Here is an 18,807-nt window from a genome sequence, read left to right as displayed (position 1 = left end):
TTCCCCAACTGATTAATATTGACCCATAGGTAGGGACATCTCTACATCCCTACTCAGCAGGAAGAAGCTACAGAAGATGAGACCTTCTACCTTCAGCAACCTTAAAGATTTAAGGTTCAAAATTTTTCAGGGGGGGATAGGATGAAGGCCCATAAGGCAAGCTGAGGGCCAAGCACAAGCTAGCATTACCTCCCCCTCCCCAAGGTGGGATATGTGTGATATTCTTCAGGCACTCCAGGCTGCCCAAGGACAAAGGAAATGACAGAAAACAAATGGTTAAACTGTTTAAGAGTCTCCACCAGTCTACAAATATCTTAGTAAATTACAAGAAAAAGGCAATCTTATCAATAGCCAGTGCAGCTCTTTCTGCCCATGGCCCTGTCCCCTTGCTTTAATAAAAATCACCTTTTTGCATCAAAGACATCTTCAAGAATTTGTTCTTGGCTGTCGGCTCCGAACCTCACCATCACCCCAAAACCTCATCAGAAGGATTATGAATATAGCACCAAGTTCTTTCTTAATTCTCTGAAACAATGATAGTCTTTGTTCCTTCTCTGGATGCATCTAGAACTTACTTTTAACCCAGGCCAAATATATACATTTATACAGAGTGGCCCTCTCAATATGCCAGAAGAAAGTAAAGTGTTTATACACTTTAATTTTATTTTTTTTTTCTTTTTGGCTTAGGCCCGTTATGTAAGAAGCTCAAAGTTATGTTAACCAACCTACAAAGGATTAAAAAAAATATACATAAAGCTGCACTTAATTATAAAACTGAGTATTCAAAGACCCAAAAGAAGCATGTTCTCTATATTTACAAGGGAAATAAACATCTTGCTAGAGTGCCACAGAAGAAATACTATGAATCTCCCCTTGTAATAACAGGCCAGCAAACACAGAAATCTAGTAAGGTATGCTGAGTTGCTAATGGTTCTAAGAAAGTCAACTTGTATATTTTTTAATAGCAAAAAAAAAAAAATCTTATTTTCGGGATCTATTAAAATATTTGGATTCTACAAGATTAACCTCCGATGGAAATTAAATTTCCAAATTGTTTATTGTGGTTTAAATGGTGGATGGAGTCTGGCTTGGGCAACAAGAGGTTGGTGCAACACTATCATCATTGCCAGCTCCTGCCATTCTCTCTGGAGCTATTGTGAGGGGGAGGTGGACAGAGTTTTAAGGCTTTACTAGGCTTCTGTGCCCAAAAGTCCTGCACTCAAGTGCATCTGTCAGCCCTTCTCATCTCCAATGATTTCAAGACACCACAGAGATTTAAAAAAAAAAAAAACAAAAACAAGACCGCTGGTCTCTGCAGAAGGAAAGGGCATTTTGCCCTAGGCAAGAAGGGAAGCCTTGTTTTAGTACCTTGTAACTAAGAAATAGAAGTAGGGGGTGGGGTGGGAGGGGAGAGAAGGGTACCGGTGAACAAGGTGCAGAAGAATGAAACCAATGATTTTTTAAGGGGAACTTTTAAAATGGTGGAAAAACCTGGGTATTCAAACTGGTTTTAAATTATGAAATTGATTTCCACCCAGCATGTTTATTCTTATGTTTAATTTTTATTTTCTTTCTTTTTATCCTAGGACCAGCCACAAAAGAATTCATTCAAATTCTACATCTTGTCTTCAAAAACCAGGGCAGCTTCCAGTTACATTTGGGGCTTTTTTTTTTTTTTTCTTACCCAGCTTGAGCATTTGAGTCTACCATTACAAGGAATATGACAGAAGTATTTTAGTTCCAAATGAATTAAAGTCTAATCCTACTCTCCAAAACACAACCAGGCCAGCCTCCTCCATGACTTCATGCACACCTTCCTTCTGTGTTCTGACCTCTCATTCTTTATTTTCCTTTCCTTTTCCCCCCCATTTATTGCTTACACTGAACCTCTCTCCATTAATATATTTTCATCACATCTTCCTTTTGGGCCATGATGCATCTTATAGACCAACCTTTCCATCTTCGTCATCTTCACAGCAGCTAACATTAGCTGAACATCATGAACTTGGCACTATGGTGTTTTATGCAGATTGTCTCACAGAATCCATGACCTTATGCAGTAGGCTTTTACAGATTAAGAAACCAAGGCACAGAGAAGTGAAGTACTGGCCCAAGATGACTCTATATTGAAGGGGAGCTGAATTTGCCACCCCAAAACATGTCTCTTTGGCATAAGGATTATTTTAGGTTAATTATTTTTAAGAAACAGTAGAGACAGGAGAAGCTCTGAAAACTGAGTAGAAGTTATCCTTTTGTAAGAGACATTTACTTTTATGAAGGAAATCTCCATTTGTAAGGGGGTCTCCCTCTCTGTACCAAGAAGAAAAAGATGACTCTAAAGTTCCAGAAATTCTTATCAATTGAGAAGACATAGACGTAATGTGCATAACACTCTTACCCTAGCTTCCTGTGCTTTGCCTGATTATCTCCTATAATTGCCTCCCACCTTGTTTTTAACTGAAGATGATACTTAACGTGATGAAGGCGTGGGACATTTCAGGGAGTTACTCTGTTTTCCTGGATATCTCCCATGTATACAGGAGTTATACATGTTATTAAATTTTTGTGTTTCTCCTGTTGATATCTTTTATTATAGGGAGTCTTGGCCAAGAATCTAGAAGGGTAGAGGGAAATATATTTTTCCTTACCTACAGTATAAACACACCTTTAAGTATACCAGTCTCTCTAGTCCTTTAGAACACACTGCTTGAATTTTGTTCCTCAACATTTAATTATGAAAAATTTCAAACATACAAAATGTTGAAAGGATATTACAGTGAATACCTACCATCTAGATTTTACCATTAATATTTTACTCTATTTGCTTCAGTACATATCATCCACCCATCAATCTATCCTATTTCCTTTTTTGATTCGTTTCATTTCAAGGGAAACTGACACCATTACATTTCCCTCCAATAGTTAAGCATGCAATCATTAACTCCTTGCATTTTAATGCTACAAGGAAACACTGATATGGATAGAATAACACTCCAATCTCTGGGGACTCGCAGTGGCCAAGCAGTGCACACCGTTTTTGTTTAAAACAGTCAATAAAAATTTTGAAAGACTACTTTTCTTCAAAATGTGGTGCCTTTCAAAGTTAGACAATACTTTCCATGATCCTTGGGATATTATTTTTATTAATATGAAGAGAAATAAATTCCCATCAGTAGACATAGAAGCCAAGAACAAGTATATACCTGAGCTCCAAATTCTTTCCAGAAGACATTTCTCAACTGCAGAATAGTCACTACTTCCAAGTTGGATGGAATCACCAGGGTGTTATTAGATTTAGATGAGAAGGAACAGCACATTAGTGTGGGGGATGTCTTGGGAGAATACCCATGAGCAACAATAAAGTAAGAAATCAGAGCTGGTGACATTAGAGAAGATTGTGCATCTATTTGAGTCTGAGGAAAACAAACTATATGTGGTTCATTCTGAATCACACTGTACTGACTTTTAGTTTCCCAAAGGGCTTTATAAGAAAACAAAATATGAAATCTACAAGGTCGATATTTAATTTTCCAATAAGACATTTAACTTGGCTTAATTACAATCTGAAGCAGACTCCAGGCTCTGAGCTGTCAGCACAGAGCCTGATGCAGGGCTGGAACTCACAGACGGCGAGATCATGACCTGAGCCAAAGTCGGACGCTCAACTGACTGAGCCACCCAGGTGCCCCAAGTTATGTTTAAATTTCAGATAAACAATGAACCATTGCTAAGTAAAAATATTTCCAACTGAATTTCACGCAAATATTTTTATGTATTTTCCAAATATTGCATGACACATTCTTTTTTTTAAGTGTATTTATTTTGAGAGAGCATGCAAGGGAGGGTCAGGGACAGAGGGAGAAAGAATGCTAAGCAGGCTCTATGCTCAGCACAGAGTCCGACAAGAGACTTGATCTCATGACTGTGAGATCATGACCTGAGCCAGTGTCAAGAGTTGGATGCTTAACCAACTGAGCCACCCAGGCACCCCTGCATGACACATTCTTATATGTTTATGTGAAATTCAAATTTAACCAGGTGGATGTCCTGTATTTTATCTGGCTATTTCTAGAAGAGTTTGGAAGGCTCCTTCAGAAGTTCACTCAGTTAAAAATCTCTCCCTGTGAGATCTTAATTCCTCATATCAATGATTGCATCTTCATTAAGCTAAGCATTAATCTCTTCCTTAGGTGAAGAAAGAAGTACCTTTCCTATTAAAATTCATAATCCCACTATGCAATTCTTTCCCCCACACACACACACTATGCAGTTCTTAAAAGGAAGACCTAAGTCTCTATGTTCTGATATGGAACTATCTCCAAAATAAATAATTAAGTGAAAAAAGCAAGGTTCAGTAAAGCATGCATACTGGGTAATCAAGGTTGTCTCCAGGGAGGGGAACTGGGTGTAGGTGGAGAGTGGGAGGAGTGTGGTAAGGAGTCTACTTTTTTATTCTATTCTGTACATTTTGAATGTTCTATCATGTGCATATATCATCAATTTAAAGACAAATAAGTGTAAATTAACAAGCAAAGAAGCAAAAAAAAAAAAAAAAAAAAGAAACCAACAAAACAAAACACTATTTATTCCCAAGCAAAACAGAACAAAACATCCCAAGAGATGCCTAATATTTGGTGGAAATTATTTCAACCTCTTTGATTTCCTATCTGACTTTATCAGGTCACCTTAAGAGTTCTGGAAAACTGGAGATAAACTATTTTATAGTCATGCATCGATTCTGTCTTGTCGAAATGAATCTGATATTTTAAAGTGGAAAAAAATATCTCCCTTTTATAAAGGTGTTAACTTTTATCTGCAAGAATATACTTATTTTATATGCTTTTCTATATTTTATTCTCTTCATTTTCAATATATTCCTCCTCTCTGTTTTTTCTCACCACAAGCTTAAACACACACACACACACACACACACACCCCTCCTAGCAGAAGATAGGAAGGTGTCCCTTTGTGAATAACAAGAAACAGAGTGATCTGCGTTGATCTAAGTTTCTCTGTCTATATGTTCAACACAAGCTTCATTACAAATTACAGAATCAATTTTCAAGCTACATGGATAGGGGTTATGTTAAAGGAAAGACCAAATTCATATCTAATGTTCCAAAAAAGTCAATGGAACACATACACACATCATTAGCAACATTTCAGGTTAATTAGAAATACACTGAGGGGCACCTGGGTGGCTCAGTTGATTAAGTGGCTGACTCTGGTTTTAGTTCAGGTCATGACCTCATAGTTTGTGAGTTCAAGCCCCACATTGGGCTCTGCTCTGGAAGGATGGAGCCTGCTTAGGATTCTCTCTCCCTCTCTTTCTGCCCCACCTTGGTTCATGCTCTTTCTCAAAATAAATAAACTAAAAAAAAAAAAAAAAAATACACTGAGATGTTTGGTAAACCCTAGAAAACCCCAATCAGGAGTCTATTCAACCTCTCAGCTTATACTCAACATCAACATAAAATTTTGTTTACTGATCTAAGCTTTCTCCTGGAGGACATTCAATACTCATGCTTTTGAACTACCTCCTCCCCTTCCTGGCTCATGCTACATTTCCTTTGTACCCAACTCCAGTAGCTCCTAATTCTTGCTTTTCTTTTGAAATCTTTCCCAGGTAACAAATGGGCTGTGTGCCCCTCCGTTCCCAGCTGGACCTCCACCTCCCTCTTTATTTGGTTATTCCTTCTCAATCACTTATTAAGCATCTATTTTGTGTCAGACACCATTCCAGGTATAAAAACAAAATCTCTTGTGCATTTTACATTCTAGTGTGGGGCGCTGGGGTGGGGTGGGGGGTAGTCAAAGGAATCAAAAGTAACGGGCATGATTACATTTTAGAAAGGAAGGTATAGCCTGGAAAGGTCTTTATGACTTTTCAGGAGGATAGGATGGAGCCCTAGAGATACCTAAGAGAGTTCTAGACAAAAGAAACAAAATACCAAGACATAAGTGTGGAGCCTTCTGGGTATGATCCAGCACAGAGTGCCAAGGGGACTAGAGCAGAATGAGAAAGGGAGATGAAGTTGAAGGAAATGGAGTCAGAGAGGTACCAGGCAGCAAGATCGTGGAGGCTTTCTGGCCATGGTAAGAACTTCACATACTTGAAAAGATTCATCAAACTCCACAAAGAAGTCACATAAGGCTTTTAGTTCAAGGTAAAGGATATGGTGCAGCACGAGAAAGAGAGTGTAGGTAAGTATTAGAGGTCCAGAGAGATCCCATGTGCAAGTGCCCCAGCAGCTAGGTGAGGCCATCCAACAAAGTTCTGGCCAATGAGGTAGAGCCAGAAGCCATGAGGATATAAATATGAATATGGACATGAATCTTGGAGGTGTAGCAACAGCCATCCTAGGACAGTGGGGATGACACTAAGGTTTTCAGAGCAAGGAAACAGAAAAAGCCCAAATCAAGGTTAACATGGTTCTGCGGCCATACCATACCCAGGTTTCCCACCTTCAAATTTTTTGTTGCAGAAAACGAATGAGCTCCTGAAGGAGTGCTGACAATGTTGTCTCTCTCTTATTCATGGATGTGAAATGACCTTCCTTGGGGTTACATGTTCCAGGCCCCATGGAGGTTAATGTATGCCCTGACCAGAATGTGGGAAGGCTTGTTCTGATCTTCCCTAAAGTGGTGCACAGAAGGCCCCACTTCAGATGACTAGTAGAGAGCCTCTGGCGCACAGATGGTGCCACTGCAGAGAACTACTCTGTGACCTCACTACCATGCCCCTCACTCCATAAAAGCTGGGGATTAAGGTCCATATTGGGTGGGAAATGGGGGCAGAGAATAGCTGTGTGCTGCCTGCATAGTTTGCTCAATCCCTCGTTAGTAAGTTACCCTGAATACAACTCTGTGTAAATGGTACGGAGCGGCTTCCTTTGTTTTCTGGTCTGAAAGTGTTTTCTCAGTCTGGAGGAAACTTAATAGACTCTCCTCCAACTTCTCACAATTGTTTTCCTGTTTACACTATTATATTAGGATTTTCTGTTGAACATACAGGTACAACACTTCAGTGTCTCCAAACAATGATGTTCAAGCTCCTTAGAATAGCAAATGCAGTAACCATGACTTGGCTTATTTTCTGCCACTCCCTATTATCCACTCTATGCTCATGATACTTTAATTTCTAAGAATTTCCATCAAGTATCTATTGATTCAACCCTCAGGGCCTTTGCTTATGACGTCTCTTAGCCTGCTATGCACATTGCACTTTTCTTTGCCTGGCAAAGAAACTCATTCTTTAAGATCCACATCTCAAACCCAAGATTGCCCTTTCCCCTTACTCCCACAGCACACCCTGCATTCCTTTACCTTGGCATTGACCATACTGCATGACTTTCTATTTATGCGTCTATTTCCACCACTACACAGTGTGTTCCTCAAGGGCCTGGTTCATCATTGTTTCCTGAAGCACCCAGCACAGTGCCTGGCACATAACTGAGCACAAAAGATGTTAAACTATTATGAAGTTAACATTGTCTTGTTTATGTGTGGCAGGAGGTCAAATAGAAGAAAGTCACCAGTTCTAAGTATAGGAAGACCCTATTGTGTAGTTCTAACTAATCTTTCATGCTTGAAAGTACAGTCCTGTAAACAAAAAAGTATAGGTGGTCCAGAAGCTCAAAGATGTTTTCTGAGGTCTTCCAGGGAGAATGAAAGAGAACCTGAGGGCAGGGTTGCTTCTGGTATCTTCAATCAATAAAACCAGAGATTTCATATCAGGGGATTCATTTGGTTGTGGTGGCACTGTAATTTTTCAACCTGGCTAGGCTGAACTACATTTCTACATTTTCCTTCCCTGTATGTTCCTTAAGGTGGGCCATGGGAGAAACTCTTATGAATTCGAGAGCAGAAGAGAAGCAGTAGCCATTTTGTAGCTCACACAGGTTGTCTCTGGCCAGCTGATTGGCTACAGCTGCTCACCTTCCCCTAGGGTCTTCTTTCTGCTTCTCTAACTTATGATCCAGGTGTGTGTTTAGCTGCATGATGAAACACCCTGGCTTCTGCAGTATACCCACACTAACAACGAGGTCAGGGGCAACGAGAACTGACATGGGGTTTCAGCCCAAACTTACATCCATTCTCCCTTCCCGAATGCTTGCCCTGCAGACTTCAAATTTTAGCATCAGATGTAATAACAGTAGCCTTACAAAGACTGCTTAACCAGCTTCCACAGTTGTGTCAAATCACATCTCTGTAATAAAGCCCTTAAATATATATAGGAGGATGTGTGTGTGTGTGCGCGTGTGTGTGTGTGTGTGTGTCTGTCTGTCTGTCTGTATCTGTGTGTGGGTATACACACACAAGGAGATTTTATATATACCAAATTTCCTAGTAGTTCTGTTTCTCCTAATGAAAACTGACAAATGTAACATCAATTCTAGAAACTTCCCAATACTTCTTTTCTTTATCCCTGGTCTCTTTTCCTGAAGTGATTTTCTGTATAGTCTTTAAGTGGCAATTACATTATTGTGTTTTCCTGGAAGAGATCTGGGAGATGGCATCCCACCCTGCAGACTTCTCAATGTAGAATATGCTTTGGCAGCAATAAAAAAGAATCCCAGAGTCTGTAGGAACAGAGAGAGAAAAAAAGGCTGGGCCTGCATTGGGATGATTCCAGGGTGTTAGGCTGCAGAACTCACATGAGGTCATCAATACTGAGGAATCCATTTTATTGTCTATGTTCTGAGTTGGCTCACATATAAGCATAGCTTATACTCTGCCCAGGAGCCAGTTGCCAAAGAGGCAGGGAGAGAAGTGATGAATGAGACTTCTACAGCAGTACACCCAGGGAGAAGCCAAACAAATATTTTCCACAGCAGATTTTGATAGTGGGAGCCTAGTGCCAGAATACACTTTATAACATGTCCAACTCTAAGAATATTTGTAGTATCACAATTGCAAAAATGTCAGAGGATTCTTGAAGAAAAGAAAATGAGCAAGATAAAGGAGTCCTGATTTTACACTGAATTCTCAGCATCCCTTCAATTAGCCCCCTAAAAGTTTGAAGGATTGTACACATACTCTGGTGACCTCAAAGGCAGCCCCAATCTAACATTGTTCCTGGGGCACGATGAGAGAAATGGGAGCCAAAGGAAACACTTGCATCCATATGAATTGAAACATTCTGTATGTAACAGGTGTTTCCCTGAGTTTTACTTGCCTCCGATTCAAATGTGTTCACGTTAATAATAATCCTCAATTTTCTGATCCCTGTTTCTAGCGGTCAGTATAAAATCTGCATCTTCCTCATTTCAATGCCTAGCCCAAGTATTCCTGGGAATCCCTGGAGATGTGTTGCATGGGCATCACAACTTTAAAACTCCTACCTCAGTCTGTCATACTTTGTCATGTAGACATGAAATCATTGCCATTCTGTCTCTATTGAAATCAGCTCTGTTAAAGACTTCTAGTGCTTACATAAATATATTTCTTCTCTCCTTCTGGGCAGTTGGTCAAGGTCCTAACATTTGTTGTAATCATAATCTGGGAGCATAAATTACATGGGTCACTTTCAAACTATAGGATTTAATTACATGTTTGAGACTTTCCAGCATTTTCTCCCCCTTCTGTGACAATCAAGGAGTCAGAGTATTTTAGATACTATAGCCTCCATCAACTTGGGTCCCTGGATCTCTACAATGAGCAAATTGTGGATATGAGGAATAAACCTTTCTTACAGCAGATCACTGGGATTTGAGAATTAGAGGTTTGTTATTGTAGCATAACCTTCCCCACCCTAATATTAGTTCCCGTAGCTGCAAGCCCTCTACCATGTCAAGTTTTTGAAATGTCTTTAACAAAGGTTTACTACCCAACCCAACTCACTTTTTAAAGAACCTCAGTTGCTCAGAATTGGAATCATTCTCCTTGACTTATAATCCATCAACATCTATAGCCCAAGTATAGCTTGCTAGCTAGCTAACTGGCTATAATCTATTTTTTAAAATAATATAATAAGCACAATGAACCCATCAACAAGCCAAAAACCTAGAACATTACAAATAACTTACATCCAATATGCAACCAATATGAATATGCATTCCTCCCCAATTCCATAATTCTGCCTCCTCTCTAAATAAACATAATTTTGAATATTATGTTTATTCTTCCTTTGTTATAAATGTGTGTTAAGTCATTTTATCATACATATCTGTGATATATAAAGTTCAAAATAATGAACACTAGCCTTGATTTTCATCAGTCCAATTGTTATGAAGTTGAACATCTCTTTGGTTATTGACCATACATGTTTCTTTTTCTGTAAAATACCCATTTGCATTAGCTACCAATTTTTCCACTGAGTTACTTGTCTTTTTCTTACTGATATGCAGAAGTTCTTCATATATACAGGATACTAATCCTTTATGCATTGTATGTGTAGCAATTATCTAACCAATTTAATTTTGTCTTTAAAAACTTTAATTAGGGTGTTCTTTTGATAAACAGAAATTTTTAATTTTGTCTTTGAAAAGTTTGAGAGTGGGGGTATGGGGACAGTAGACTTCCTGGGAGGTATGAACCCAAATGTTATACTTTGGGTAAAGACTCTGAACTGTTATTGTTTGTATCTCAGACTGGTGAAGTCAAAACAAAGCTAGCATTACAAAATAACAATGTACACACACATTTATACATATATTTTTACAGAGACAAATACCAGGGTGTTTTTCCCTTATGGCTAAACATGCAGTTCAGACATTGCAAAAATCCTTTAAAATGGGTAGGCAGTAAACAAACAAATAGCATTCTTATGATGGTTGAAATCCACTGTTAAAAGAAAAGGAACAGGTGGTGCAATTAAAATCAGAAAGACTTTTTACTAAAGATAGTCAAAGTAAAGATCAGCATAGTGTACTAGCCTAGACTTTGACAGCCATTTCTTTGAGGTATTTTTTTACCTCAAAGGACAAAAATAAGAATCAGAGGATGCAAAAGTCCATGAAAAATAGAGGACAGTTTGTACATTTTAAGGCAAGTCTGATGAATTATGTATTAGTAGATAAAATTACTATTATTTACATGGAAGCTTAAGAAACAGAATGTTTTCCTGGTTTTTAGACTACAGCATGACCAAAGATGTTTTTTCTACAATGTTTATGCCACTGACAAAGAAATTTCTAATGCAACAAAAAGGGTACCTAAAACCAACATCTCTCAATAATTTCTCAAAAAGTTCTTAAGAAAAAAAAGACCTTCCTCAAAAATGCCTGTCAATTTTAATTCCACATACTTGTAAATTTTTTTTCTTTCCTTCTTTTTTTTTCTTTTTTATAAAATGTTTGTTTATTTTTGAGAGAGAGACAGAGGGATACAGAGAGAGAGCAAGCAGGAGAGGATCAGAGAGAGGAGGAGACAGAATCTGAAGCAGGCTCCAGCCTCTGAGCTGTCAGCACAGAGCCTGACGTGGGGCTCAAACCCATGAATTGTGAAATTATAACCTGAGCTGAAGTTGGATGCTCAACTGATTGAGCCACCCAGGTGCCCCCAAATTTTTTTCTTCTTATTGGCAGAAATCAAAATAAGGTGGGATCATAAAACTGTATTCTGTACATCAGTACATAAGAGTATATTTAATATGATTTTATTTGACTAATTATAATCTATTTACTTGTACTTTAGAAAGTTTGCATCCCTTCATGTCGGGTTGATATACACATTTTATCAATAAGAGGTGAAAGTTTTAATTGATTATGTATAGCATTTATAGACAACTCCTCTAAAATCAGAGCATTGGGCCCCTGGCTCTGTAATTTACCCTCTCATTTTCCATAATCCCCATGGGTAGGGGTAAAGAAAAGGTGGTAGGGGAAGATTTCCTATTTAAAACTTCTAACAATCACAGGGGCTTCTACTGGAGGACTGGCATGATTGCTTTCTAATACATACAGCTCTTTGGGGAGACTACTTGAGGTATTTTGAATTGAAGATTACACATCCACCCCACAACCACACATCCCTACATACCTCCCCATCCCCCTATACACACAGTGCCCCAACTTCCTGGACTTCTAAAAAACAGCTGAACGAACTGCTCTGCACAATAAATTAAGAGAAAATCAGAGTCGGGGCGCCTGGGTGGCTCAGTCGGTTAAGCGTCAGACTTCGGCTCAGGTCATGATCTTGCAGTTCGTGGGTTCAAGCCCCACTTCGGGCTCTGTGCTGACAGCTCGGAGCCTGGAGCCTGCTTTGGATTCTGTGTCTCCCTCTCTCTCTGCCCTTCCCCCACTTGCACTCTGTTTCTCTCCCTCTCAGAAATAAACATTAAAAAAAGAAAAAAAGAGAAAATCAGAGTTTCTGGATATCCCCTAAGAGGAGGTGGTAGGGGGCCTGGGAAAAGGAAGAACAGAGAAGAGATGAAAAGAGTCTTATAAGAGAGAAGCTGAGAGTCTTAACAGGAGCCCAGGAGGCAAAGAAGAGGGCTTTTACAGGGATTTTAATGGGAGGAGCAACAAGCATATAATCATGAGGCAATTTTATTTTTGTCTCTTATTAGCCCAGTGGTTCTCAACAGCCAATTTTGCCCCCCAGGGGACACTTGGCAAGGTCTGGAGACATTTTTGGTTGTCACAAGGAATGGAGGTGCTACTGACATCTAGTGGGTAGAGGCCAGGGATGCTGCTAATATCCTACAATGCATAGGACCCTCCCCACAGCAAACAATGATTGAGTCAGAATGTCAGTAGTGCTGAGGTCGAAAAACTTTTATTCACCTTTTAAATTTGTTTAGCAGGGTTGCTTCTTCCCCTGGCCCGTATGAAAATAACTCTATGAATTTTCAAGTTGCTCTCAGGAAATGCAAGCAGTCTTAGTCTACCACTAGAAATGTCCATTTACTTGTGGAAGCAATGCTCTAAATTTGCTGTCAAGTTGAACTATTCACCCAGCAGTGGTAGAACTATACTAGATGATGTTTTTGGTTTCCCCTTACATTAACATTCTATAGAACATGAAATTCACCTGAAAGTGTACTGATTCCTAACCCACCCCAGAACAAAACACTGATTAAATCTCAGTTGCTATTAAGCGTCCGACTTCAGCCAGGTCACGATCTCGCGGTCCGTGAGTTCGAGCCCCGCGTCAGGCTCTGGGCTGATGGCTCGGAGCCTGGAGCCTGTTTCCGATTCTGTGTCTCCCTCTCTCTCTGCCCCTCCCCTGTTCATGCTCTGTCTCTCTCTGTCCCAAAAAAAAAAAAAAAAAAAAAAAAAAATCTCAGTTGCTATCTTCTTTGTTGTTGTCATTGTTGTTTTGGATTTTGCCTCTTTTAGTGAGAGTGTTGCAGAGTGGTAAAAAGTTTAGACAGTAGAGAACACTGCCTGGATTTGAATCTGTAGGAACCAAGGCCAACTCACTCCAAGACCAGCCACTTTACCTGAGCATTATTTTGAGTTAAAAGCAATCCAAACCCAGCAGATTTGGGGAAAGGTCTTTATCTCCCTCTCAACTGCCTGCAGGGACCAGAAGAGAGCTATTAACAGAGATTCCTCTTTACCTAAGAAACTTATCTGTAAAATAGGGCACCTCGGTTTTCCAAATATCTCTTTTTACCTTCCCACTAATGGTCTTTCTTTTGTATCCTCAGGTCTCTACCCCTCTCCTGAGCTCATATAAGCCTCATGTTACTTGACTGTCTTTGGAATTTTCATGTCTATATGGATTCCTGTACTTATGCTATTAAATTTCATTTTTTCCTGTTAATCTGTTGCATATTAATTTGATTCTAAGTTCAGCTAGAAGGATCTTGAAGGGCAGAGGAAATTCTTCCTCCCCAACAAATCCCAGCTCTGCCACTACCGACTTTAACCTCTTGAGGCCTCTCATTTATAAAATGGGATGATAATAACCCTACCTCATAAAGTTACTGTTAAGATTAAATGAGTGAAATATATTTTTTCAAGAGGAAAGTTGGTATTTTAGTATCTTGTTTTATGGATTTCTGATCTAACAGTGATTAGCTTAGACCAGAGGACATATTATCTATATTTCTATGAAATTCTCTCAAATTCCACCACATTATCCTGCACATAGTTAGTAGAGAAATTTAATATTTAATGATTCGAGTTCAGTACAATTACCTTTGGATGATAAAATTCCAAGAAAATAGAAAAATAAAAAATATGTCTTCCTAGCCTCTTCACTTTCATCTTTTATATGGAAGAAATTGAAAAGTTCCCATAAATTTTGTAACTATTACTGGAAGTAAATACTAATAATAAAATGTCACATCATTGATGAAAAAAATAATTCACATAAAGATTATAAAGTACATAGCCAAAAATGTGATTGTTCTTAAAACCTTCAAAATCACTGGTTCCAGATTCTTAATGAAAGTTAGAAAATGAAAGTATATATGGAAAGGCCCATGGACAGGAGGTCTATGGTCATCCCCTATTTTGGAAGTTTCCAAGGATGACTTTGCGTCATCACTGAATGGATGACCAAGAAGCAATAGATTTGTGTGTTTTTTTCAGTCAGAGAGATGCGCTTGTAGTAAATTCCACCAAGGAGAAAGGACCCATTATGGAAGCAAAAACATCTTCCTCTAAATTGACATTTGCCCCTTTGCTCACTGCTATTTTCCGTATTTATATGTGAGTGATAAGGTCTGGTAATGGCAAAACCACTTATCTAGCACCATATTCTTCAAAACACATTATGTAGTTATTCCATTTTGAATTATTGTTGATTCTAAGAAAAGTACTTCTCTCATTTCTCAGCAACTGAAATAAGCCTGCTAAATGTTTAATTTTATCCATTTTCACCTAAATGGGGTACTGAAAACCAGACAGAAAGGGGTTCTCAGTCCTGTGAAATTTGGGAAATCTCCTCTCCAAAATATAGTCCCATTGACCCTTGAGCTGAGTGTATCATGAGGAAAGACTTCTCGAAGTAGGGAGCTGAAAGGTAGCAAATTGCCCTCTGAACACTCTGGAGGCCTAGAAAAAATTAAAGAAGGAGGCATATGCTTTTGTCTCAAAAAGATAAGCAGGAGCCATGAAGGCCATGACAGAGCCATGAGTGTTATAAGCCCTTTCTTCCCAACTGCATTATCACCTCTTAGTCCTCACAGAAACATTCTCACTTCTCCTGACCAATGGAGACAGCTACGGACCTCCTGTCTCCTCACTCTTCTCCTGTTCTTCTGATACAAGACTCATTTCCCTCTCTCAGTGAATTTGCTCCAAGCTTCCTCTTCCCATCAAATATCCAGCTACCTAATGTTTTTAGATTCATTTTATGTCACTTATTATTTACTAACCTTGCAGTAACCACCTGTAGGGGAGCAGAATTTGCTACCCCAAAATATGTTTCCTTGGCATAAGGATTATTTTAGGCTTATTATTTTTAAGAAACTGCAAACACAGGAGAAGCTCTGAAAACTGAGTAGAAGTTATCCTTTTGTAAGAGATATTTACATTACGCCTGCGATTACAGATAGAGTCAGCTAACAAGCATCTTTTTTTTTTTTTTTTTTTTTTAAATTTTAGAGAGAGGGCAGAGGGAAAGAGAGCATCCTAAGCAGGCTCCATGCTTAATGCAGAGCCTGACACAGGGCTTGATCTCATGATCCTGGGATCATGACCGGAACCAAAATCAAGAATCAGACACTCAACCAACTGAGCCACCCAGGCACCCCATAAGCATCTTATTTTAATATGCAACAACCATAACAAGCAGTTTAGCAAACAATGTATGTCCCTTTCCTCTTGTTGTGTTTTAGTTTAGTCCAGATCACTTTTAACAAACAAGTGGTTAAGATCAGGTGCACTGAAGAAACTGCATTTTTGCTGGGAGCTGAATTGGAAATGAGGAGAAGAGAGATAAATTAATGGTCCAAGTCTTTAGGGGAAGCCAGGTCTAGGTGAGACTGAGCAGGAAAGGGGGTGGGAATACCATTTACTGATCACATCACATGCTTTAGAAATGGCAGGCCCTGTTCTGATGTTTTCAATTTCATTATCTCATGTAATCATCAAAACAACACTATGTAATAGAAAAGTAGGTAAAAGGAGCATCCCCGTATCATGAATAATGAAACCAAGTCTTAGAGAGGTTAGTGACTCAAGGTCCTAGAATCATATGTCAATTCAAAGTAAGATTCAAACTCAGGGCTTTCTAACTCACAGCACATGTTCTTTCCTCAATGCTAGCCTGCCTCTCAAACAAAAATTATCAAAGCTATACCCAAAAAAACCCTGTGAAGACTAATAAACAAATTCAGCAAAATTGTAAGATACAAAATCAGCTGTATTTCCATATGCTAGCAACTAATAATTCAAAAAGGAAATAAAAAAACAATCTCATTTATAATGGCACTAAGAAGAATAAAATATTTACAAATAAACTTAATCAAGGAGATGAAAGACTTGTCCACTAAAAACTTTAAAATAATAATGAAAGGATTTAAAGTAGACAGAAATAAATGGAAAGACATCTCGTGTTCATGGATTGAGGAAAAAATTAATACTGTTAAAATGTCCACACTACCCACACTGATCTATAGATTCAATGCAATCCCTATCCAAATCTCAATGGCATTTTTCACAGTAACAGAAAACACAATACATAAATTCATATGAAGCCACAAAAGACCCCAAATATTCAAAGCAATCTTGAGAAAGAAGAACAAAGCTGAAGGCATCACACTTCCTCATTTCAAAATATTTCAAAGCAACAGTAATCAGAAACAGTATGGGCAGAAAAACAAACACATAAACCAATGGAACAGGATATGGAGAGTCCAGAAATAAACCCATGCATATATGATCAACTGATTTTAGACAAGGGTGCCAAGAACACATAGAAGAATAGTCTCTTCAATAAATGGTATTTGGGAAAACTGGATATCCAAATGCAAAAGAATGAAATTGTACCCTTCTCTTAAGCCATATGCATATGCAAAAATCAACTTAAAATGAATTAAAGATTCAAACATAAGACCTGAAACCATAAAACTAGAAGAAAATATAGGGGAAAAGCTTCTTGACATTGGCCTTGGCAATGATTTAGATAGGATACTAAAGGGATTCTGACACCCAATTCCAGTGTGTGTGAGGTGATATCCCCCACAAAAGCAAACAATTCTTTGGACATCAGCTGCATGTCCTACAATTCAACACAATTCTGACACAACCTCTCCAGAGGTGGCACCGAGTCCCACAGGTCAGGGGCTCAGTCCGACAAAATTGACTTCAGATGCCAGTCGCAAGCCCAGGTTATTGCCTGTGCTTCAGACCAACTGGCTATAGATCAAAGGTTCCAATGACCCCCTCCAACTGAGGATGCCAACTGCAAGTCTAGGTTGTCACCTGTACTCCTGAACAACTGGTTATGAACCCTATGACCCGACTCCCCATCCTCAGATTTAACTAATTTGTTACAGTGGCTCACAGAACTCAGAGAAACATTTTAGTTACTAGATTACTGGTTTACTCTAAAAGGGTATAGCTCGGAAATAGTCAGATGGAAGAGATCCATAGGGAAAGGTATGGGGAAAGAGCATGGAGCTTCCATGCCCTCTCCAGGTGTGCCATGCTCCCCATTATCCACACATTCACCAACCTGGAAGCTCTCCAAATCCCATCCTTCTGGGTTTTATGGAAGTTTCATTACATAGGCACAATTGATTGAATCACTGGCCACTGGCTATCAATTAAACCTCCAGGCCCTCTCCCCACTTAGGAGGTCAAGGGGATGCCCCATCCTGAGGTGCAGTCCAAAGGTCACCTCGTTAACATTACAAAAGAACTCTTGTTGCCATCATTACTTAGGCAATTTCATGGGTTTGGGGAGCTTTGAGCCAGGAACTGTGGTTGAATAGCCAATGAATGTATGAGAAATGTGTATTTTGGTCATCTGGATGACCAAATGTATATTTCTTATAAATCACAATATTGCAGACACCTAAAAGCACAGGCAACAAAAGGAAAAAGAACAAATGTGATTGCATTTAAGTAAAAACTTTCTGTACAGCAAAGAAACCGATCAACAAAATGAAAAGGCAACCTTCAGAATGGGAGAAAATACTTGTAAACCATATATCTAATAAAGGGTTAGTATTCAAAATGTATTAAAAATGCCTACAATACAACAGGAAAAATAAATCCAATTTTAAAATGGGCAAAGGAACTAAATACATATTTCCCCAAAGAATATGTACAAATGAAAAAGAAAAAATAAAAAAAGAATACATACAAATGGCCAGTATACGAAAAGCAGCTCAACATCACTAATTATCAGGGAAATGCAAATCAAAATGACAATGAGATACCACCTCATACCTGTTAAGGTGGCTATTATCAAAAATATTTATATGTAACAAGCGCTGGTGAGCATATGGAGGAAAGGGAACCCTTGTACGCTGTTGGGAATGTAAATTAGAATAGTAGCTATGGAATAATTCCTCAAAAAATTAAAAATAGAACTAGCATATGATCTAGCAATCCCACTTCCAGTATATATTAAAGGAAATAAGGTTCCTATCTCAAAACGCTACCTGCATTCCCATGTTCGCTGGAGTATTGTTCACAATAGCCAAGATACAGAAGCAACCTAGATGTCTGCTGATGGGTGAACGGATAAAGAAAATGTGCTATATACAAACAATGGAATATTATTTAGCCTTTAAAAAGAAGAAAATCTTGCCATCTGCCGGAATATGGATGAACCTGGAGGATATGATAAGTGAAATTAGGCAGACACAGAAGGAAAAATAATACATGATCTCCCTTACGCAAGGAATCTAGTCAAACTCACAGAAGCAGAAAGCAGAGTGGCGGTTGGCAGCCGCTC

At 38.8% G+C, this 18,807-nt stretch overlaps 1 long non-coding RNA gene across 1 annotated transcript in view; it reads right to left on the bottom strand.

Moving 5' to 3' along the window:
* The window catches only part of LOC145713946 (uncharacterized), a 228,598-nt gene that overhangs the window by 95,796 nt on the left and 113,995 nt on the right, over positions 1-18,807 (bottom strand). The gene's annotated exons all lie outside the window — the stretch shown is intronic.

Source organism: Panthera onca, chromosome X, assembly GCF_046562875.1.
Source record: "Panthera onca isolate mPanOnc1 chromosome X, mPanOnc1 haplotype 2, whole genome shotgun sequence".
Classification (NCBI taxonomy): domain Eukaryota; kingdom Metazoa; phylum Chordata; class Mammalia; order Carnivora; family Felidae; genus Panthera; species Panthera onca.
Note: the sequence above shows the minus strand (reverse complement) of the source record. Positions and strands in the feature narration are given on the sequence as shown.